Source organism: Salvelinus namaycush, chromosome 28, assembly GCF_016432855.1.
Source record: "Salvelinus namaycush isolate Seneca chromosome 28, SaNama_1.0, whole genome shotgun sequence".
In the NCBI taxonomy this organism is placed as follows: Eukaryota; Metazoa; Chordata; class Actinopteri; order Salmoniformes; family Salmonidae; genus Salvelinus; species Salvelinus namaycush.
This window is the reverse complement of record NC_052334.1, coordinates 21,651,074-21,675,543: the sequence shown is the minus strand read 5'-3', so window position 1 is coordinate 21,675,543 and position 24,470 is coordinate 21,651,074. Positions and strand designations below refer to the sequence as shown.

Here is a 24,470-nt window from a genome sequence, read left to right as displayed (position 1 = left end):
GACGTGAGAGGAGAGGTATGGAAGGAGATGTGAGAGGAGAGGTATGGAAGGAGAGGTGAGGAGAGGTATGGAAGGAGAGGTGAGAGGAGAGGTATGGAAGGAGAGGTATGGAAGGAGAGGTGAGAGGAGAGGTATGAAAGGAGAGGTATGGAAGGAGAGGTGAGAGGAGAGGTATGGAAGGTGAGTTGAGAGGAGAGGTATGGAAGGAGAGGTGAGAGGAGAGGTATGGAAGGAGAGGTGAGAGGAGAGGTATGGAAGGAGAGGTGAGAGGAGAGGTATGGAAGGAGAGGTGAGAGGAGAGGTATGGAAGGAGAGGTATGGAAGGAGAGGTGAGAGGAGAGGTATGAAAGGAGAGGTATGGAAGGAGAGGTATGGAAGGAGAGTTTAGAGGAGAGGTATGGAAGAAGAGGTATGGAAGGAGAGGTGAGAGGAGAGGTATGGAAGGAGAGGTGAGAGGAGAGGTATGGAAGGAGAGGTGAGAGGAGAGGTATGGACGGAGAGGTATGGAAGGAGAGGTGAGAGGAGAGGTATGGAAGAAGAGGTATGGAAGGAGAGGTGAGAGGGGAGGTATGGAAGAAGAGGTATGGAAGGAGAGGTGAGAGGAGAGGTATGGAAGGAGAGGTGAGAGGAGAGGTATGGAAGGAGAGGTGAGAGGAGAGGTATGGAAGGAGAGGTATGGAAGGAGAGGTGAGAGGAGAGGTATGGAAGGAGAGGTGAGAGGAGAGGTATGGAAGGAGAGGTGAGAGGAGAGTAGAGGTATGGAAGGAGAGGTGAGAGGAGAGTAGAGGTATGGAAGGAGAGTTATGGAAGGAGAGGTGAGAGGAGAGGTATGGAAGGAGAGGTGAGAGGAGAGGTATGGAAGGAGAGGTGAGAGGAGAGGTATGGAAGAAGAGGTATGGAAGGAGAGGTGAGAGGAGAGGTATGGAAGGAGAGGTGAGAGGAGAGGTGAGAGGAGAGGTATGGAAGGAGAGGTGAGAGGAGAGGTATGGAAGGAGGGATGAGAGGAGAGGTATGAAAGGAGAGGTGAGAGGAGAGGTATGGAAGGAGACGTGAGAGGAGAGGTATGGAAGGAGATGTGAGAGGAGAGGTATGGAAGGAGAGGTGAGGAGAGGTATGGAAGGAGAGGTGAGAGGAGAGGTATGGAAGGAGAGGTATGGAAGGAGAGGTGAGAGGAGAGGTATGAAAGGAGAGGTATGGAAGGAGAGGTGAGAGGAGAGGTATGGAAGGTGAGTTGAGAGGAGAGGTATGGAAGGAGAGGTGAGAGGAGAGGTATGGAAGGAGAGGTGAGAGGAGAGGTATGGAAGGAGAGGTATGGAAGGAGAGGTGAGAGGAGAGGTATGGAAGGAGAGGTGAGAGGAGAGGTATGGAAGGAGAGGTGAGAGGAGAGTAGAGGTATGGAAGGAGAGTTATGGAAGGAGAGGTGAGAGGAGAGGTATGGAAGGAGAGGTGAGAGGAGAGGTATGGAAGGAGAGGTGAGAGGAGAGGTATGGAAGAAGAGGTATGGAAGGAGAGGTGAGAGGAGAGGTATGGAAGGAGAGGTGAGAGGAGAGGTATGGAAGGAGAGGTATGGAAGGAGAGGTGAGAGGAGAGATATGAAAGGAGAGGTATGGAAGGAGAGGTGAGAGGAGAGGTATGGAAGGTGAGTTGAGAGGAGAGGTATGGAAGGAGAGGTGAGAGGAGAGGTATGGAAGGAGAGGTGAGAGGAGAGGTATGGAAGGAGAGGTATGGAAGGAGAGGTGAGAGGAGAGGTATGGAAGGAGAGGTGAGAGGAGAGGTATGGAAGGAGAGGTGAGAGGAGAGTAGAGGTATGGAAGGAGAGTTATGGAAGGAGAGGTGAGAGGAGAGGTATGGAAGGAGAGGTGAGAGGAGAGGTATGGAAGGAGAGGTGAGAGGAGAGGTATGGAAGAAGAGGTATGGAAGGAGAGGTGAGAGGAGAGGTATGGAAGGAGAGGTGAGAGGTGAGAGGAGAGGTATGGAAGGAGAGGTGAGAGGAGAGGTATGGAAGGAGACGTGAGAGGAGAGGTATGGAAGGAGAGGTGAGAGGAGAGGTATGGAAGGAGATGTGAGAGGAGAGGTATGGAAGGAGAGGTGAGAGGAGAGGTATGAAAGGAGAGGTATGAAAGGAGAGGTGAGAGGAGAGGTATGGAAGGTGAGTTGAGAGGAGAGGTATGGAAGGAGAGGTGAGAGGAGAGGTATGGAAGGAGAGGTGAGAGGAGAGGTATGGAAGGAGAGGTGAGAGGAGAGGTATGGAAGGAGGGATGAGAGGAGAGGTATGAAAGGAGAGGTATGGAAGGAGAGGTATGGAAGGAGAGGTGAGAGGAGAGGTATGGAAGGAGAGGTATGGAAGGAGAGGTGAGAGGAGAGGTATGGAAGGAGAGGTATGGAAGGAGAGGTGAGAGGAGAGGTATGGAAGGAGAGGTGAGAGGAGAGGTATGGAAGGAGAGGTATGGAAGGAGAGGTATGGAAGGAGAGGTGAGAGGAGAGGTATGGAAGGAGAGGTATGGAAGGAGAGGTGAGAGGAGAGGTATGGAAGGAGAGGTGAGAGGAGAGGTATGAAAGGAGAGGTGAGAGGAGAGGTGAGAGGAGAGGTATGGTAGGAGACGTGAGAGGAGAGGTATGGAAGGAGAGGTGAGAGTAGAGGTATGGAAGGAGACGTGAGAGGAGAGGTATGGAAGGAGAGGTGAGAGGAGAGGTATGAAGGAGAGGTGAGAGGAGAGGTATGGAAGGAGAGATGAGAGGAGAGGTATGGAAGGAGAGGTGAGAGGAGAGGTATGGAAGGAGAGGTATGGAAGGAGAGGTGAGAGGAGAGGTATGGAAGGAGAGGTATGGAAGGAGAGGTATGGAAGGAGAGGTGAGAGGAGAGGTATGAAAGGAGAGGTATGGAAGGAGAGGTGATAGGAGAGGTATGGAAGGAGAGGTGAGAGGAGAAGTATGGAAGGAGAGGTGAGAGGAGAGGTATGGAAGGAGAGGTGAGAGGAGAGGTATGGAAGGAGAGGTATGAAAGGAGAGGTATGGAAGGAGAGGTGAGAGGAGAGGTATGGAAGGAGAGGTGAGAGGAGAGGTATGGAAGGAGAGGTATGGAAGGAGAGGTATGGAAGGAGAGGTGAGAGGAGAGGTATGGAAGGAGAGGTGAGAGGAGAGGTATGGAAGGAGAGGTGAGAGGAGAGGTATGGAAGGAGAGGTGAGAGGAGAGGTATGGAAGGAGAGGTATGGAAGGAGAGGTATGAAAGGAGAGGTATGGAAGGAGAGGTGAGAGGAGAGGTATGGAAGGAGAGGTATGGAAGGAGAGGTGTGGAAGGAGAGGTGAGAGGAGAGGTATGGAAGGAGAGGTGAGAGGAGAGGTATGGAAGGAGAGGTGAGAGGAGAGGTATGGAAGGAGAGGTATGGAAGGAGAGGTATGAAAGGAGAGGTATGGAAGGAGAGGTGAGGTGAGAGGAGAAGTATGGAAGGAGAGGTGAGAGGAGAGGTATGGAAGGAGAGGTATGGAAGGAGAGGTGAGAGGAGAGGTATGGAAGGAGAGGTATGGAAGAAGAGGTGAGAGGAGAGGTATGGAAGGAGAGGTGAGAGGAGAGGTATGAAAGGAGAGGTGAGAGGAGAGGTATGAAAGGAGAGGTATGGAAGGAGAGGTGAGAGGAGAGGTATGGAAGGAGAGGTGAGAGGAGAAGTATGGAAGGAGAGGTGAGAGGAGAGGTATGGAAGGAGAGGTGAGAGGAGAGGTATGGAAGGAGAGGTATGGAAGGAGAGGTATGAAAGGAGAGGTATGGAAGGAGAGGTGAGGTGAGAGGAGAAGTATGGAAGGAGAGGTGAGAGGAGAGGTATGGAAGGAGAGGTATGGAAGGAGAGGTGAGAGGAGAGGTATGGAAGGAGAGGTATGGAAGAAGAGGTGAGAGGAGAGGTATGGAAGGAGAGGTGAGAGGAGAGGTATGAAAGGAGAGGTGAGAGGAGAGGTATGAAAGGAGAGGTATGGAAGGAGAGGTGAGAGGAGAGGTATGGAAGGAGAGGTGAGAGGAGAAGTATGGAAGGAGAGGTGAGAGGAGAGGTATGGAATGAGAGTTGAGAGGAGAGGTATGGAAGGAGAGGTGAGAGGAGAGGTATGGAAGGAGAGGTATGGAAGGAGAGGTGAGAGGAGAGGTATGGAAGGAGAGGTATGGAAGGAGAGGTGAGAGGAGAGGTATGGAAGGAGAGGTGAGAGGAGAGGTATGGAAGGAGAGGTGAGAGGAGAGGTATGAAAGGAGAGGTGAGAGGAGAGGTATGGAAGGAGAGGTATGGAAGGAGAGGTATGGAAGGAGAGGTGAGATTAGAGGTATGGAAGGAGAGGTATGGAAGGAGAGGTGAGAGGAGAGGTATGAGAGGAGAGGTATGGAAGGAGAGGTGAGAGGAGAGGTATGGAAGGAGAGGTATGGAAGGAGAGGTGAGAGGAGAGGTATGGAAGGAGAGGTATGGAAGGAGAGGTATGGAAGGAGAGGTGAGAGGAGAGGTATGGAAGGAGAGGTATGGAAGGAGAGGTGAGAGGAGAGGTATGGAAGGAGAGGTGAGAGGAGAGGTATGGAAGGAGAGGTATGGAAGGAGAGGTGAGAGGAGAGGTATGGAAGGAGAGGTGAGAGGAGAGGTATGGAAGGAGAGGTGAGAGGAGAGGTATGGAAGGAGATGTGAGAGGAGAGGTATGGAAGGAGAGGTGAGAGGAGAGGTATGGAAGGAGAGGTGAGAGGAGAGGTATGGAAGGAGAGGTGAGAGTAGAGGTATGGAAGGAGAGGTATGGAAGGAGAGGTATGGAAGGAGAGGTATGGAAGGAGAGGTGAGAGGAGAGGTATGGAAGGAGAGGTGAGAGGAGAGGTATGGAAGGAGAGGTATGGAAGGAAAGGTGAGAGGAGAGGTATGGAAGGAGAGGTGAGAGTAGAGGTATGGAAGGAGAGGTGAGAGGAGAGGTATGGAAGGAGAGGTATGGAAGGAGAGGTATGGAAGGAGAGGTATGGAAGGAGAGGTGAGAGGAGAGGTATGGAAGGAGAGGTGAGAGGAGAGGTATGGAAGGAGAGGTGAGAGGAGAGGTATGGAAGGAGAGGTGAGAGGAGAGGTGAGAGGAGAGGTATGGAAGGAGGGATGAGAGGAGAGGTATGAAAGGAGAGGTATGGAAGGAGAGGTGAGAGGAGAGGTATGGAAGGAGAGGTATGGAAGGAGAGGTGAGAGGAGAGGTATGGAAGGAGAGGTATGGAAGGAGAGGTATGGATAGAGGGGGAGGAAGAGAGAAGATTGTGGTAGGTCGAGAGAGAGATAGAAAGGAAGAGTGTTGTCAATTGAAAGTGTTTGAGTGGTGTGTGACATACGAGAGCGAACCAAGCCTTTAAAGATAAAGGAGAGAGAGAAGAGAGCTGGCTAGATGAGGCTGGTCTTTTCTCTAGGCTTGATGGAAGGCCAATAGCCTAATCCCAGCAGTGTAGAGAATGAGTTTTAGAGTGAGCTGGCCTGACTTGGTCTACTTTAGCTACGGGCTTAATGACCCTAAGCTCCCGGCGGAGGGAGAGACAGAACGCTCTGTGTTACTCAGGTCGTTGTGTTATTCCAGAACCTGCGGTAATATATACAGCTCGAGAGCTATGAGTAGGTCTCATCTGTCTGGGTACCTAGAATAGGCCTTACACAGTAGTAATAACACAGGAATACTCAGAATACTGCAGGTACAGTTTAATACATTACATGACCAAATGTATGTGGACACTTGTTCATCGAACATCTCATTCCAAAATCATGGGCATTAATATGGGCATTAATTGTTGCAGGGACTTGCTTCCATTCAGCCACAAGCATTAGTGAGGTCGGCCACTGATGTTGGACGATTAGGCCTGGCTCGCAGTCTGTGTTCCAATTCATCCCAAAGGTGTTCAATGGGGTTGAGGTCAGGGCTCTGTGCAGGCCAGTCAAGTTCTTCCACAGCAATCTCGACAAACCATTTCTGTCTGGACCTCGCTTTGTACACAGGGGCATTGTCATGCTGAAACAGGAAAGGGCTTTCCCCAAACTGTTGCCACAAAGTTGGAAGCACAGAATCGTCTACAATGTCATTGTATGCTGTAGTGTTAAGATTTCCCTTCACTGGAACTAAGGGGCCTAGCCTGCACCATGAAAAACAGCCCCTTACTGTTATTCCTCCTCCACCAAACTTCACAGTTGGCACTATGCAGTCGGGCAGGTAGCGTGCTCCTGGCATCCGCCAAACTCAGATTCGTCCTTCGGACTGCCAGATGGTGAAGTGTGATTCATCACTCCAGAGAACATGTTTCCACTGCTCCAGAGTTCAATGGCGGCGAGCTTTACACCACTCCAACCAATGCTTGGCATTGCACATGGTGATCTTAGGCTTGTGTGCGGCTGCTCGGCCATGGACACCCATTTCATGAAGCTCCAAACGAACAGTTCTTGTGCTGACGTTGCTTTAACCATATCTACATGTACATACTACCTCAATCAGCCCGACTAAATGTAGCCTCGCTACTGTTATAGCCTCGCTACTGTTATTTTTCACTGTCTTTTTACTGTCGTTTTTATTTCTTTACTTACCTATTGTTCACCTAATACCTTTTTTGCACTGTTGGTTAGAGCCTGTAAGTAAGCGTTTCACTGTTGTATTCAGCGCACGTGACAAATAAACTTTGATTTCCAGAGGCAGTTTGGAACTCAGTTTGGAGCAGACGGCATGATTTTTACGTGTTCTGTGAGCTTGTGTAGCCTACCACTTCGCAGCTGAGCCGTTGTTGCTCCTAGACGTTTCCACTTCACAATAACAGCACTTACAGTTGACCGGGGCAGCTCTAGCAGGGCAGAAATTTGACAAACTGACTTGTTGGAGGTAGCTTCCTATGACGGTGCCACGTTGATAGTCACTGAGCTCTTCAGTACGGGCCACCACTACTGCCAATGTTTTCCTATGGAGATTGCATGGCTGTGTGCTCGATTTTATACACCTGTCAGCAAAAGGTGTGGCTGAAATAGCCGAATCGACTCATTTGAATGGATGTCCACATACTTCTGGCCATGTAGTGTATGTATTAGCTATGTAACGGTTCACCAAACCCACGGTTCGGTACGTATTGAGGTTTTGGGGGAGTCACGGTTCGGTACGTGTTGAGGTTTTGGGGGGAGTCACGGTTCGGTACGTATTGAGGTTTTGGGGGAGTCACGGTTCGGTACGTGTTGAGGTTTTGGGGGGGGTCACGGTTCGGTACGTGTTGAGGTTTTGGGGGGAGTCACGGTTCGGTACGTGTTGAGGTTTTGGGGGGGGTCACGGTTCGGTACGTGTTGAGGTTTTGGGGGGGGTCACGGTTCGGTACGTATTGAGGTTTTGGGGGGGGTCACGGTTCGGTACCTATTGAGGTTTTGGGGGAGTCACGGTTCGGTACGTGTTGAGGTTTTGGGGGGGGTCACGGTTCGGTACGTGTTGAGGTTTTGGGGGGGGTCACGGTTCGGTACGTGTTGAGGTTTTGGGGGGGGGTCACGGTTCGGTACCTATTGAGGTTTTGGGGGAGTCACGGTTCGGTACGTGTTGAGGTTTTGGGGGGGGGTCACGGTTCGGTACGTGTTGAGGTTTTGGGGGGGGGTCACGGTTCGGTACGTGTTGAGGTTTTGGGGGGGGGGTCACGGTTCGGTACGTGTTGAGGTTTTGGGGGGGGGTCACGGTTCGGTACGTGTTGAGGTTTTGGGGGGGGTCACGGTTCAGTTTCAGGACAGTGGAAAAATTAAATGGCATTCACAATATTCAGCATTCACAATGTTCCTTGCATTGTCTGTTGTGACTGGAGCATTATGTTGGGCCTCAAGTTTACACTCTAATGCTGCGTCTGCGACCATGTGGGAGGTGGGAGGTCGTAAATATCAGTTAGGCGCATTCATGTGATTTGAACTTGTTGAGAAACGCTGATTGGCTAATGGCCAACAAGTTGTTTCAACCACAAACTAGAAGTACAGATATCATGCTTGTAAACAAATTACAGAGTTAAAAAAATACATTTATAGATTGCTTTTTATAAATAATGTTTTGTTGTTGCATTTAACTGTCGAAAAAGCTGTTAGAGGCCATTTCCTTAGTAGGTGATGTCATAGGTCAGCATGTGGAAGAAGTGGGTGATAGAGGAGTTTCCCACTAGTTTTAACCAGTTTGAGGCCTGTTCAAGTGGATTATTCCCAGTCGTATGTGGTAAATTACCACTTTCCACTTGGTTACGAATGCACCATGACACTGCCTCCTTCAGTGCAAGATGCGGACTCTCATAAAGGGGGTGTGTCTGTGGCACGGTACATCTCCCACTCCGGGAAATGTGACGGGCTGTCACTGTTAAATAAGCGCAACACAGGGTGCATTGGCCAATTAATTAAAAACTTTGACTTTGGTTTGCTTAGAATAGAGCAGGTACTACCTGTTTGCTGAAATGGGTGCAAGAGGGAAGTTCATATCGTGTTTTAAGCACTTTCACAAGGTGCTAAAACCCCCTATTCTCAGCATTCGAGAATGGGCGCATATCCGCAGCTATAAACCAAAGACGGTAAAAAATATAAAACATAGCCTACCTATCGCTCTTGTAATTTCTTTGGCCCGGTAAGAATCAGCTGCCAAGGGCTGCTTGAATGCAGAGGGGAGACAATGTGTTGTTTCTTTGAGTTTCCGTCTTACTCTGATGGTTGGAATACTGGGGTCATGACGTAAATGGGTCAACATGTTTGAGGTGCTGGCAGCTGCATAGTCTATTCTCGTTGAGTAACATACTATTAAAAAGGAAAAATGTTGGTATTTGTTTCATTAGTCCATTGTTGACATGGCCTCAAAATGTTTTGCTTGTGAGTAATCACGTTTTCAGGATACTGTATGTAACTTTCAAAATACAGAAATCATCCCTGTATGATGCTGCGTTTTACATCATATACGTGGCATCATTTGATGCAAACAGCATCATATGGGGATGATTTCTGTATTTTGAAAGTTACATATCTTGAAAATGGGATTGCTAACAAGCAAAACATTTTGGGACCATGTTAAATGTGCAACCAGAGGGGAAAAAATAAAATAAAAAAATAACTCTGGACCACCTTTACTCTACACACAGAGATGCATACAAAGCTCTCCCTAGCCCTCCATTTGGTAAATCTGACCTCCTGAATTCTGCTTAGAAGCAAAAATTAAAGCAGGAAGCAACAGTGACTTGATCAATAAAAAAGTGGTCAGTTGAAGCAGATGCTAAGCTAAAAGGAATGTTTTGCTAGCACAGACTGGGATATGTTCCGGGTTTCCTCCGATGGCATTGAGGAGTACACCACATCAGTCACTGGCTTCATCAATAAGTACATCGATGACATCGCCCCCACAGTGACCGTACATACATACCCCAACCAGAAGCCATGGGTTACAGGCAACATCCGCACTGAGCTAAAGGCTAGAGCTGCCGCTTTCAAGGAGCGGGACCAGAACCCGGAAGCTTATAAGAAATCCCGCTATGCCCTTCGACGAACCGTCAATACAGGACTAAGATTGAATCGTCCTACACCGGCTCTGACGCTCGTCTGATGTGGCAGGGCTTGCAAACCATTACAGACTACAAAGGGAAGCACAACTGAGAGCTGCCCAGTGACACGAGCCTACCAGACGAGCTAAACTACGCTCACTTCGAGGCAAATAACACAAACATGCATGAGAGCACCAGCTGTTCTGGAAGAATGTGTGATCGCGCTCTCCACAGCCGATGTGAGTAAGACCTTTAAACAGGTCAACATTCACAAAGCCGCAGGGCAAGATGGATTATCAGGACGTGTATTGCGAGCATGCACTGACCAACTGGCAAGTGTCTTCACTGACATTTTCAATCTCTCCCTGTCCGAGTCTGTAATAACATGTTTTAAGCAGATCCCCATAGTCCCTGCGCCCAAGAACACTAAGGTAACATGCCTAAATGACAACCGACCCGTAGCACTCACGTCTGTAGCCATGAAGTGATTTGAAAGGCTGGTCATGGCTCACATCAACACCATTATCCCAGAAACCCTAGACCCACTCCAATTAGCATACCGCCCCAACAGATCCACAGATGATGCCATCTCTATTGCACTCCACACTGCCCTTTCCCACCTGGACAAAAGGAACACCTATGTGAGAATGCTGTTCATGGACTACAGCTCAGCGTTCAACACCATAGTGCCCACAAACATCATCAATACTTTAAGGACCCTGGGACTAAACATCTCCCTCTGAAACTGGATCCTGGACTTCCTGACGGACCGCCCCCCAGGTGGTAAGGATAGGTAACAACACATCCACCACGCTGATCCTCAACACAGAGGCCCCTCAGGGGTGCATGCTCAGTCGCCTCTTGTACTCCTTGTTCACTCATGACTGCATGGCTAGGCACGACTCCAACACCATCATTAAGTTTGCCGATGACACAAAAGTGGTAGGCCTGATCACCAACAACGACGAGACAGCCTATAGGGCGGAGGTCAGAGACCTGGCCGCGTGGTGCCCTGACAACAACCTCTCCCTCAACGTGATCAAGACAAAGGAGATGATTGTGGACTACAGGAAAAAGAGGACTGAGCACGCCCCCATTCTCATCGACGGGGCTGCAGTAGAGCAGGTTGTGAGCTTCAAGTTCCTTGGTGTCCACATCACCAACAAACTAACATGGTCCAAGCACACCAAGACAGTCGTGAAGAGGGCACTGAAAATATTTGGCATGGGTCCTCAGATCCTCAAAAGGTTCTACAGCTGCACCATCGAGAGCATCCTGACTGGTTGCATCACTGCCTGATATGGCAACTGCTCGGCCTTCGACCGCAAGGCACTACAGAGGGTAGTGGGTACAGCCCAGCACATCACTGGGGCAAAGCTTCCTGCCATCCAGGACCTCTATACCAGGCGGTGTCAGAGGAAGGCCCTAAAAATTGTCAAAGACTCCAGCCACCCTAGTCATAGACTGTTCTCTCTGCTACCGAACGGCAAGCGGTACCAGAGTGCAAAGTCTAAGTCCAAGAGGCATCTAAACAGCTTCTACCCCCAAACCATAAGACTACTGAACATCTAATCAAATGGATACCGAGACCCATTTGCATTACCCCCCTTTTACACCGCTGCTACTCTGTTGTTATCATCAATGCATAGTCACTTTAATAACTCTACCTAGATGTACATATTACCTCAATTACCGACTAACCGGTGCCCCAGCACATTGACTCTGTATCGGTACCCCCCTGTATGTAGTCTCGCTACTGTTATTTAACTACTGCTCATTGATGACATGTTACATTTACTTCTTATTTTTAATTCTTATTTAAAACTGCATTGTTGGTTTGGGGCTCGTAAGTAAACATTTCACTGTAAGGTGTATTCAGCGCATGTGACTAATACATTTTGATTTGATTTGCTGAGGTAGTCACCTGGAATACATCTCAATTAACAGGTGCCTTGCTAAAAGTTCATTTGTGGAATTTATTTATTTCTTAATGCGTTTGAGCCAATCAGTTGTGTTGTGACAGGGTAGGGGTGGTATGCAGAAGATAGCCCAATTTGGTAAAAGATCAAGTCCATATTATGTCAAGAACAGCTCAAATAAGCAATGCGAAACAGTCCATCATTAAGACATGGTCAGTCAATCCTGTAAATATCAAGAACTTTGAAAGTTTCTTCAAGTGCAGTCGCAAAAAACATTAAGCGCTATGATGAAACTGGTGCTCATAAGGACCGCCACAGGAATGGAAGTCCCAGATTTACCTCTGCTGCAGAGGATAAGTTCATTAGAGTGACCAGCCTCAGAAATTGCAGGCCAAATAAATGCTTCAGAGTTCAAGTAAAAGACACATCTCAACATCAACTGTTCAGAGGAGACTGTGTGAATCAGGCCTTCATGGTCGAATTGCTGCAAAGTCGTCACTAATAAAAGGACACCAATAAGAAGAAGAGACTTGCTTGGGCCAAAAAACACAAGCAATGGAAATTAGAACGGTGGAAATGTGTCCTTTGGTCTGGAGTCCAATTTGGAGATTTTTGGTTCCAACCGCCATGTCTTTGTGAGATGCGGTGTGGGTGAACGGATGATCTCTGCATGTGTATTTTCCACAGTAAAGCACGGAGGAGGAGGTGTTATGGTGCTTTGCTGGTGACATGGTCTGAGATTTATTTAGAATTCAAGGCACATTTAACCAGCATGGCTACCACAGCATTCTGCAGCGACACACCATCCCATCTGGTTTGGGCTTAGTGGGACTATCATTTGTTTTTCTACAGGACACTGATCCAACACACCACCAGGCTATGTAAGGGCTATTTTACCAAGAAGGAGAGTGCTGGAGTGCTGCATCAGATGACGTGGCCTCCACAATCCCCCCGACCTCAACCAAACTGAGATGGTTTGGGATGAGTCGGACCACAGAGTGAAGGAAAAGCAGCCATCAAGTGCTCAGCATGTGGTAACTCCTTCAAGACTGTTGGAAAAGCATTCCAGGTGGAGCTGGATGAGAGAATGCCAAGAGTGTGCAAAGCTGTCATCAAGATAAAGGGTGGCTACTTTGAAGACTCAAATATAAAATATACTTTGATTTGTTTAACACTTTTTTGTTTACTAAATTCAGCAAAAAAAGAAAAGTCCTCTCACTGTCAACTGCGTTTATTTTCAGCAAACTTAACATGTGTAAATATTTGTATGAACATAAGATTCAACATCTGAGACATAAACTGAACAAGTTCCACAGACATGTGACCAACAGAAATTGAATAATATGTCCCTGAACAAAGGGGGGGGGGTGTCAAAATCAAAAGTAACAGTCAGTATCTGGGGTGGCCACCAGCTGCATTAAGTACTGCAGTGCATCTCCTCCTCATGGACTGTACCAGATTTGCCAGTTCTTGCTGTGAGATGTTACCCCACTCTTCCACCAAGGCCCTAGCCCTCACCCTCCGATCCAACAGGTCCTAGATGTGCTCAATGGGATTGAGATCTGGACTCTTCGCTGGCCATGGCAGAACACTGACAGTCCTGTCTTGCAGGAAATCACGCACAGAACGAGCAGTATGGCTGGTGGCATTGTCATGCTGGAGGGTCATGTCAGGATGAGCCTGCAGGAAGGGTACCACATGAGGGAAGAGGATGTCTTCCCTGTAACGCACAGCGTTGAGATTGCCTGCAATGACAACAAGCTCAGTCCGATGATGCTGTGACACACCGCCCCAGACCATGACGGACCCTCCACCTCCAAATCGATCCCGCTCTAGAGTACAGGCCTCGGTGTAACGCTCATTCCTTCGACGATAACCGCGAATCCGATCATCACCCCTGGTGAGACAAACCCGCGACTCGTCAGTGAAGAGCACTTTTTGCCAGTCCTGTCTGGTCCAGCGACGGTGGGTTTGTGCCCATAGGCGACGTTGTTGCCGGTGATGTCTGGTGAGGACCTGCCTTATAACAGGGCCTGCCTACAAGCCCTCAGTCCAGCCTCTCTCAGCCTATTGCGGACAGCCCTGAGCACTGATGGAGGGATTGCGCGTTCCTTGTGTAACTCGGGCAGTTGTTGTTGCCATCCTGTACCTGTCCCACAGGTGTGATGTTCGGATGTACTGATCCTGTGCAGGTGTTGTTACACGTGGTCTGCCACTGTGAGGACAATCAGCTGTCCGTCCTGTCTCCCTGTAGCGCTGTCTTAGGCGTCTCACAGTACGGACATTACAATTTATTGCCCTGGCCACATCTGCAGCATGCCTAAGGCACGTTCACTCAGATGAGCAGGGACCCTGGGCATCTTTCTTTTGGTGTTTTTCAGAGTCAGTAGTAGTTTTCATAACTGTGACCTTAATTGCCTACCGTCTGTAAGCTGTTAGTGTCTCAACAACCTTTCCACAGATGCATGTTCATTAATTGTTTATGGTTCATTGAACAAGCATGGAAACAGTGTTGAAACCCTTTACAATGAAGATCTGTGAGGTTATTTGGATTTTTACGAATTATCTTTGAAAGACAGGGTCCTGAAAAAGGGACGTTTCTTTTTTTTGACTTTACATGAATCCATATACATTTTAATGAGGCTATAACTTAACAAAATGTGGAAAAAGTCAAGGGGTCTGAATACTTTCTGAATGCACTGTATTTGGAAAGTATTTAGACCACTTGACTTTTTCCGGGGACAGACAGAGACAGAGACAGACACACACACACGAGTGCACTCACATGCCAGTGTTCTTGACGATGCGCCCCGTGTCCATCATCTGTCCAATGCCGTGGACCACGAAGACAATGTGTGTGGTCTGGGGGGGTTTGTCCTCCAGTGAGGCCTCCTCCACGTCTCCCCGGGGGAGCAGTACCACTGCTGGAGGCTGGGGGCTGGCGTGGGAAGGGAAATGGTCAGGAAAATCAGAGGCTCCCAACAGTAGGTGATTGCACATTGTCCAGATTTTGCCCAACAAACGCTTGTTTGTTGATGAATGTTTCCCTAATTGCCTTGAATCATAATTACCTTGATTTAAGGAAAGCCTCAAATCATAAGAAACGTTCCATTTCACCCCCTGCCACAATGAATTGACAGAACATATACTAGGCATAGATGGCGATGAACATCGTAGATCATCCTATATTTGAAAGGAACATTGGGGTGACAGTTTACGTGGGGCAGTAGGTGACTCTAGGCCTCCCACTGTGTGTGTGGCCCTGTTCAGAGCTTTCCTTGCTAACACTGCTCTACACACTAAGCCAATGGGTTTTTCTGCTTGCCATCTGGCCAGCACAGCACTAAGGATATTTCCAGCGACCGTGGGTTTGTGTGTCATTCAGAGGAGATTAAGGTAACTCCTGCCAGATCCACCTCTTAATCTTCACCAACTTTGGATGGAAATATGGAGCTTCTCCAATCCGGTCTCATCTCCACAAGTGGCCGAGGAGGTTGTGTCTAGCTAGGAGTTTACTGGTATTGGGGTGGGGAAGGGGGGGGTGCAACAGAAGAGTGGTCAGTCAGCAGTGACCTCTAACCTTTGGAGAAGCCCAGTTTCTGGGTGACGGTGCGGGCGATCTTGGAGGCGGTGGTATTGCTGTAGAGGTAGACCTCGTCCACGTGGGTACGACTCAACTTCAGACTATGGACAGCTGCAGAGGGAGGGAGGGCAGAATAGTGGAAGGAAAGAGGGAGGATTGGGGAAAGGAGGGAATGATGGAGGAACGAGAGAGAGGTAGGAAGGGATGGAGAAAGAGGGAAGCATGCGAGGAAGAGGGAATGAGAAGAGAGAGCAAGCAGAAAAAGGAGGTGGGGAAAGATGAACGAATGACGGGGAGAGAGAAAATACACTCATCAAAAGGGTGATTACAAACTCCTAATTTTGCATTCAACTCAACAAGGAGAAAGTTTGGTCTAGTCTAGCGGTCGATCAAATAAAGACTAGTGCGTTGGTCTGCAGAGAGTTACTAGAGAACCAGAAAACAACATATTGAAGAAGCACACAGGTTCACAGAGTCTGCATATTTAAACTATTACCCGCCCATGAGGCTTGAGTGTCATTGACTGTGTACAATAGACAATGTGAGATACTACAGTACCACACAAGTCCCCAGTGGGGCTCCATGGCAGGCCCAATCTCCGATGTGGATGGGCTACACTGAGGCTGTGCAGAACATATCCTTGACAGAGGACTATATTAGATTCCAGCCTTGTTATCTTAGTGGGCACACAACAACAGGGTGGAAATATGGCATTTATAGTCTAAACAGGGGGAGCGGAATTGGAAACGGTTAGCTGAAAGCAAGAAAGATGAACTAAACCAGTTGACTGGGGTGAGCCGGTCACATTGAGGTTTGAATGACACTTCAGACAATGTACAGTACGTGAAGAGGTGACCGGTTATTTTGACACACCAGTCACCGGACCGAACCCTGTGGTGCTCACAGCCAATCAGGAGGGATTAGAAGGGCAGTGCTAAAGAGTCCAAGGCAAAGGGATTCAAAGGAGAGGTGGACATTAGGGGGACTTTCCCAGTGACCTGTACTTGTGTAGGCCTCATCCTTGATGTGTCCTCTCCGGGAAGAGAAAGACAGAGAAAGAGGATAAAAAGAGCAAGAGAAATGTGAGACATCAAAGCTTCCTCTGTTTGAATTTCTTCTGTGACTGCCGCCTTTACATTGTGTCAGGCTGGGAAGGCGAGACAGAGAGAGAAAGAGGGAAAGAAAAAGAGAAAGACAGAGAGAGAAATAAAGAGACAGAGACAGACACAGACAGAGTGTGAATGACGAGGGGGGCCACTTAGCATGAGTGTCACGCCGGTATCACTGCCTCTCCAGAGCGTTCGCTTCCTCAGATCTTGTCCAGATAGCTCGTTAGTGCTCAGCAAACACTTAGCAGGTGTTCAGCAAACTCAACTAATGCACAGTCAGCTCCGTGCGATCTACAGAGCAGGGGTGACCGAAGCCTGAAATCACCTCTTCTTCCTCTTCTCCATCCTACCACCTCCTAATAGGAGGCATCTGAGGATAGAGTTCCAGAACCAGAACGGGGACTAGAAGTGTTTCTGTGACAGTCACACGGTAGAGGAGTAAAGCAGGACCTTCCAGTTGTAATTTCATCCGCGTGGTGAGGACTGAGGAACAGTCATGGGTACTCCGGATGATCAGTTTCCATTCAGGGCCACTCCTGATGAGGGGAAAGTGATTCAGATCCAAAATGACAATGGAATGACAAACAGAGGCTCAGGAGTTAACCAATGAAGAAGCTGTGTTATAGGTAGTAGTTTCCAGGTAACCCATCAGGGATAAGAGAGGAGGGATGTGTAGAAGGGATGAAACTGAATCCCAAACAAGCATCTTTTGACAAAGTAAAAAGAAAAATCAATCCAGTCGATGGTCACGAGAATCGATTGCATTGGAAAACCTGAGGGTAAAGATATTTCAGCATTGCAAAACTTTGCACCAGGTTAGAGTAGCACATTTTCATTTGAAATCACTTGGAATAACAAGCATGCTTCACAAGTATCACACCAAGGTTGGGAGCAATTCCACTTTCTAATTTATATGGAATTGACAAACGTGGTGGCGGCGGCGGGCGGCAGGGATATAATGATCTGGGGTGTACAGTAGGGAAAGACAGAACCTTACCACTTAGCCTGCACCTACTGAGTCCATTGTAAAACAGGATGTTTTAGGAGGCAGGAGGTACTCAGTAGTACCCATTAGCCAGCCATCATATAAATAAGTCATGGCTGACTGGATGGGGAATGGAAAAGGTGCTCATGTTGCCAAATGAGATGGGAAATGAGAATGACTGAGCCTCCTAGAGACCGCATCCTGTTTTACAATGCAGCCCAGACCAGGGCAAAGCACACCAGAGGATCTAGCAGTCAAACACAGAGAGGTTAACAAGTTTACATGGGAGGCTTCCCAACTACGCCCCGGAGAGCCAGGGAGGGAGAGGGAAAAGAAGAAAGAGTTGTATATAGATTTAGAGACAGTGTGAGAGACCAACAGCTAGAACTAGAGTGAGAGAGAGAGAATGACAGTAAGAAAGAGAGCGAGAAAGACAGCCTGTTTGTACCTGAGGTAGGGAATTATGCCACTAAACTAGGGCAAAAGTGGTGTTAAAATGGTGCTATTGTTAGGATGCTACTCTACTCTCAGCACTGTACTGTCTACTTTAATTGGCATGGGAGAGTTACAGTTTGACAATATTATGCACATGGCCTAACTATGGCCTGCCAAACATCTTAGCTATGTTCCTAGCCTTGTAGAGCCACATAGGGAGTACACTACTCTGTGTTAGTTCACTACGGTTGCGTTCATTAGGAACAAAAATAGCAGAGAACATTTTGTGCCAACTGAATGCAACCCATGTCTTTCCAGGTTACCGGACTGTAACTTACACTGCATGTGGATACTCGGGCAAGTTTAACTGAACTCTGCAGACAGTGCAGAGACTCTTATTGCCAGCGATAGAGGAGCAGTTATTACATCCATTAAGGCAATGTTGGACCTTAGAGTGCAGACTGCAGTCTATGGGGGCCCGAATGGCGACTCTGTTGCCTCTAAATTAGAGTTTTGTTCATTGTCTGTGATCACACCGCTACAGGGAAGGAGAGGCGGAGAAGGGGAGGATTTTTGGAGAGACAGCTTATTAAGCTCAGATCCGTAGTTTTCCTATGTGGATTTAGAGAGCCTAGAAGGATGTTACTAGCTAACTGCTCACAGCTATAAATAGGTCAATCAAGACTACCCAGATGCAAGCAAGTTGTCAAGGGTGAGTTGTGTTTGGGTAATAGAAAGACTTCAGAATGTCAGTGTATTAGAATATAAAATAGTCTCAAGCAGTCAAGCAGGATACCTATGGATACAGATAGGGTATTGAGAATATAGGGCTATAATTATTCCATTTGAGCAAAATTTAGGACAGAGAGATCAGAGTTGCAAATGACAGCAGTGCTTTCCTCTGCTGGGGGGTGGGGGGCACCTGCTGATTGGGCCATTGTCAGGACAGGTAGGGAGAGAGGAATAGAGAGAGCGAGCACTGTACTACCATATGGCCACCCATATGTCCACCCACCTGAGGGTCTGGTGACAGACACATGAATCAGCTGCTCCATCTGGGACCACATCAATACAACAGTTTCACAATAGGCTTTATATCCTGCTTATGATTAATACTAACACAGCATTAATACATCTGACTTATTTTCTGAACTGAAGATGGCTTGCGTGCCCTATCAGAGGCTATGCTTGGGTTCAGGGGTTCAATGCTGTACATTTCTGGATGTTGACAGTTGCAGATGATATGACAGTGCTACGAAGTACAAGAGATTGCATTTTGACGTGGCCTGCTCGGAGCTTGGTCTGGCCTAAATCTTGAATGTAGGTCCATTGGTGGAGTGGATTTCTCGGTTTCAGCCAGAGCACAATAAACATCAAATGGAATGGCATTCCAAATGACATATTAGATTAGAGCTCGTCTGCTCCGCTTGGAGCTTTGGATTTAATCGTCATGGGGAAAGAGCAGCACTGCAGATGCAACACTGCAAATGTACTACACTTTAATGAAACTATGTTTGACAAATTGAGTCTGACAACCTTATGATTACATTTTGTATTGTTTATTTTGAATGGTAGCCCTTCTAGTTATTGAATGCGTAGCAAATATGTATGGTCAATGTACATGTCATAGTGTGCCATGATGATTGTCCTGTGGTGTAGGCTAGAGCTGTGACATAACATTATGTGGTGTTATGACCTGTGTGTGTTGACACATGACCCTTTGTTTTGCTGTGGCCCTCCATGAGCCTGACAGACTGGAATACTCCCCACCGTCATGAGCCCTGGCCCAGCCCCTAGCCGGCCCACAGGCAAATAGCTCTCCTGCCTCAAACACACCCACATGATACTCTCACATAGGCTTTACACACAGTCCCTTCACACACTCACATTTCTCTGTTGCCATCATCAGCAGCCACTCCAAAAACACATGCAGGCAGATAGCCACAGTACACACACATCCTCACTATATTGTTCCATACACAGCACAGTGAGCACACAGTCTCCCTTAGTGACACACAGGCAGGGCATGTTTAAACAGGTCTTCCAAATCCTGAGAGGGGAGCTATCAGGGGCCATCTTGCTATTAACACCCTGCTCCATAGTTGGTGAAATCACAGTGAGAGGGTCAGCCTCAATGGGACTTCTCTCTGGAGGTGCCATTTCAGTCACACTGGCGCCAACTGACGGTTTCTGTACAACAAATATTGTCAGTGTCACTTTGTACATCATTTTTTCCTCGTTCCTCAAGCCAGACTGGCAAGTACTGACTCTATATCATGTGACCCAGCCTATCGCCAGCTTCAGTAGCTGCTGAAATCATCATTAAACCCTCCACAGTACAGCTGCCATGCGGGTCGCCATCTGTGGCCACTGTCAATTGATCATGGCTAGGAGGGCTCCAGCTTTTGTCAAATTAACATCAGATTTGACTTTTCATAGCAGGTAGGAGAATTAGATTAAGGTTAGGAAAAGGGTTAGGGTTAGGCTTAGCTAAAATAAAATAAAATAAAAATCTAACTTTTGACATTCATTTGACAACAGCTGGGTCCCTTTCTAGCCATGACCCTGTCAATGTTCCTCCTCAAATTAGGCAGCGATGGCAGCCATTAACTGCAAAGGAAGTGGCAAACTGTCACTGTCACCCTTGGCCTAAGAAGCCTGATGAGGAATGAGGAACCTTTCAATGTATTTTCCCCCTCCATTTTTAATAACAATGAACAGTGGCTGAATATCTCTATGAAGTGACATGCCATTCCACATCCTCTCCCCCTGTTTGACTGAGACAGCAGCAGCAGCAGTAACCTAGGGCAGGAGAGGACTCCACTCACAGGTCATCCTGCATGTATTATGATTAACCCATGCCTACATAACATGCCTGCGAAGCATGCCCCACCATATGCTTTCTGCTCCATTCGTCTGAGATGGCTGCTGGGGCTTCAGGGCCAGAGACGCAGGGAGGGAAACGGGGAGGAGAAGGGAGAGGAATGTCGAGAGGAAGAGGGAAAGGGGGAAGAGTTAGAGAGAAAGAGGGGGGAGGAAGGGTGAGAGAGAAAGACAGAGTTTGGAGGGAGAATGATGGGAAGAGGAGTGAAGGAGAGAGAAAGAGGGGGAGAACGAGAGAGTACTGCAGTATTTTCAAAGCACAGCTTGCTCTGTGTTGTGTACTGTGCTAAAGTGGCTCAAGGTGCTTTACAACAGTGTGTGAAGCCCGGAGTGTTTGCATTAAAAGGAAGCACACTAAAATGCGGCAGAAACGGATGATAATGAATATTAAGATGTAAGGCATTTAAGATGCAAGCATTATTTAGTATATATCAGCATGGACACTAATAACAAGATTTTCACTCTTCAATAATCTTCAGTGTAGCATAGCAAAAACTAAGAGAAGTTCAGTAAGCTATAATAGACTTCACTACACAGGGTATTAAACGGCTTTTTCAGAATGTGTCAACAGTTTGAAGTGTCAATCTTGAGAAGAGTGAATCCTCGTATGAATGAATCCATTAACTGATTTGGTGAAGTGATAGGACAGAACAGAGTAGTGTCGTATTCTCTCAGAAGAGGTGACTCAGAACGGAAAGGATGTGGGATGTGCTTCCAGAGGGGGATTTGGAAAGGGCTGGGTTGTTGGTAGTTACGTGAAGGTGACACAACCCTTGGCATAACCCTGGAACCCATTTCAAACACTCAGTCTGTGATTTGATTAGGATGTGTGTCCTCTGTGCGTGTGTAGATTGCTGTAAGGCAACCTCCAGTAGCCAGCCAGTCTACAGATGACACTGTTTACGGTCTCCTATAGCTCCTGAAGGGTGAGACGAGACTGTCCTTGAATGAACAGAGTGTACTGTTGGAGGAGTTCAGAACACAGAATAGATGCTAGAACAGGGACCCATTCAAGGACTAAACTTATTTTGATTAACAGTTAATCAGAGCAAGTCATGACCATTTACAATTAGGGGTTAATGTGTGCAAACACTGTGTTATGGTCCAATACAGAGTGCCGTTGTGACTGAGGAGATGGCGCTGGCCTTCGTTGGAAGGAAAGCAGCACTTGTTCTCAGTTCAAGATATAAGTTTTGTCTTCAGACTTAGCTTGACCTGTCAAGATGATTTCTCATACACATACACTACCGTTCAAAAGTGTGGGGTCACTTAGAAATGTCCTTGTTTTTGAAAGAAAAGCACATTTTTTGTCCATTAAAATAACATCAAATTGATCAGAAATACAGTGTAGATATTGCTAATGTTGTAAATGACTATTGTAGCTGTAAACGGCAGATTTTTTTATGGAATATCTACATAGGCGTACAGATGCCCATTATCAGCAACCATCACTCCTGTGTTTCAATGTCACATTGTGTTAGCTAATCCAAGTTTATCATTTTAAAAGGCTAATTGATCATTAGAAAACCTTTCTGCAATTATGTTAGCACAGCTGAAAACTGTTGTTCTAATTAAAGAAGCAATAAAACTGGCCTTCTTTAGACTAGTTGAGAATCTGGAGCATCAGCATTTCTGGGTTCGATTACAGGCTCAAAATGGCCGGAAACAAAGCACTTTCTTCTGAAACTCGTCAGTCTATTCTTGTTCTGAGAAATGAAGGCTATTCCATGCGAGAAATTGCCAAGAAACTGAAGATCTCGTACAACGCTGTGTACTACACCCTTCACAGAACAGTGCAAACTGTCTCTAACCAGAATAGAAAGAGTGGGAGGCCCAGGTGCACAATTGAGCAAGAGGACAAGTACATTAGAGTGTCTAGATTTAGAAACAGACGCCTCACAAGTCCTCAACTGGCAGCTTCATTAAATAGTACCCGCAAAACACCAGTCTCAACGTCAACAGTGAAGAGGCGACTCCGGGATGCTGGCCTTCTTGGCAGAGTTGCAAAGAAAAAGCCATATCTCAGACTGGCCAATAAAAATAAAAGTTTAAGACGGGCAAAAGAACACACACTGGACAGAGGAAGATTGGAAAAAAGTGTTATGGACAGACGAATCTAAGTTTGAGGTATTCGGTTTACAAAGAAGAACATTCATGAGTCGCAGAAAAAATTTAAAGATGCTGGAGGAGTGCTTGACGCCATCTGTCAAGCATGGTGGAGGCACTGTGATGGTCTGGGGGTGCTTTGGTGGTGTTAAAGTGGGAGATTTGTGCAGGGTAAAAGGGATCTTGAAGAAGGAAGGCTATCACTCCATTTTGCAATGCCATGCCATACCCTGTGGATGGCGCTTAATTGGAACCAATTTCCTCCTACAACAGGACAATGACCCAAAGCACAGCTCTTAACTATTTAGGGAAGAAGCAGTCAGCTGGTATTCTGTCTATAATGGAATGGCCAGCACAGTCACCGGATCTCAACCCTATTGAGCTGTTGTGGGAGCAGCTTGAACGTATGGTACAAAAGAAGTGCCCATCAAGCCAATCCAACTTGTGGGAGGTGCTTCAGGAAGCATGGGGTGAAATCTCTTCAGATTACCACAACAAATTGACAACTAGAATGCCAAAGGTCTGCAAGGCTGTAATTGCTGTAAATGGAGGATTCTTTACCAAAAGCAAAGTTTCAAGGACAGAATTATTATTTCAATTAAAAATCATTATTTATAACCTTGTCAACGTCTTGACTATATTTTCTAATCATTTTGCAACTCATTTCATGTATGTTTTCATGAAAAACAAGGACATTTCTAAGTGACCCCAAACATTTGAACGGTAATGTGCATATAAACATGTATGTCCTTAGACAGCACACACCAACACCGGTGGCATTCGCCCTTTCTCTCTCACACACACAAATGTAGAGACAGTCTCCTTACCTTTACCTCTTTCACTGACACAGTCACACAAAATCTCCCCTGGTGACACACTGGGATTTAATACCGCTGGTATCGCACTCATTCACACAACCTCACATTCATTACAGAAGAAGCAGCCCTGAAGACTCGCTGCATTCAGAGGTGGATTGCTGACTGAAAGATTGCTTTCTCATTACTTTTCAGAGTGCTCCAACTAGCTATTCCTGAAAATAAGTCACATAACTGTGCTGTCTGAGCCTTGCATAACAAATACACTTTTACCTATAATACACTCTAGGCTAACACAATACAACCAACTGCCTCCTAAAGGTCAAACTTGTATTTTTCTGGTCTACAGGGAGATCATGATAGCTAATAAGTTGAGTAATAATATGAGTCTCAAAGCACTTTTCAGTTCTGCTAAGGTGGGCTAAGGTAAATGACTTGAATGGGAGCGGATGCTTTTTTAATGGAGTCCATAATTAACCCAGACACCATCTACAGAGAACCCCATTCCACAGCCGCTATCACACTGTATTATGTATAAGTTCCTTATAGATAATTGCCTGGCTGGAATTATAATCAGGTTAGTAGTGATGTCGCTGAAAGAGCTTTGCGGATGAAGATTTAAGAGAGAGCATTTCTACAGCACTGGTATCCAACCCTGGTCCTGGAGAACTAGCTGATTCAGCTAATCAACAAATCATCAAGACATGGTTGGTGGAATCAGCCGTTTCAGTGCCGGGCCGAGGCAAAGCTTGCCCAGACTGTAGCTTTCCAGGGACTAGGGTTGGATACAACTGGTATTCAGTCTTTAGAATAATGCATGATATACTTGATATAGGCCTACACTTGATAAATATTCATTAGGCCTAAACCACATCTCCCACAAGCCACAGTGTTCTCTCACCATCTTTGCTGTCGACTGTCTTGGCCACCACAGAGTTGGAGTCGAACCTGTCCTGCGTGTGTTGCCCACGGAAACAGATCAGGTGCTCCACCTCGATGAGGTCACTCTCGTCCTCCTCCAATGGGAGCCAGGTGCCGTCTATGAACCACTGGCTCCTCATGACAGGGATGCTCTCCTGTTCTGAGGGTGGGAGAGAGAAAGGAGCACGGGGAAATTCGAAAGAGACAGATTTACACAAGCATTCAATTT

General features: G+C 47.1%; 1 pseudogene; it reads right to left on the bottom strand.

Moving 5' to 3' along the window:
• LOC120023265 overlaps nt 1–24,470 on the bottom strand; it is an 87,917-nt pseudogene that overhangs the window by 11,799 nt on the left and 51,648 nt on the right.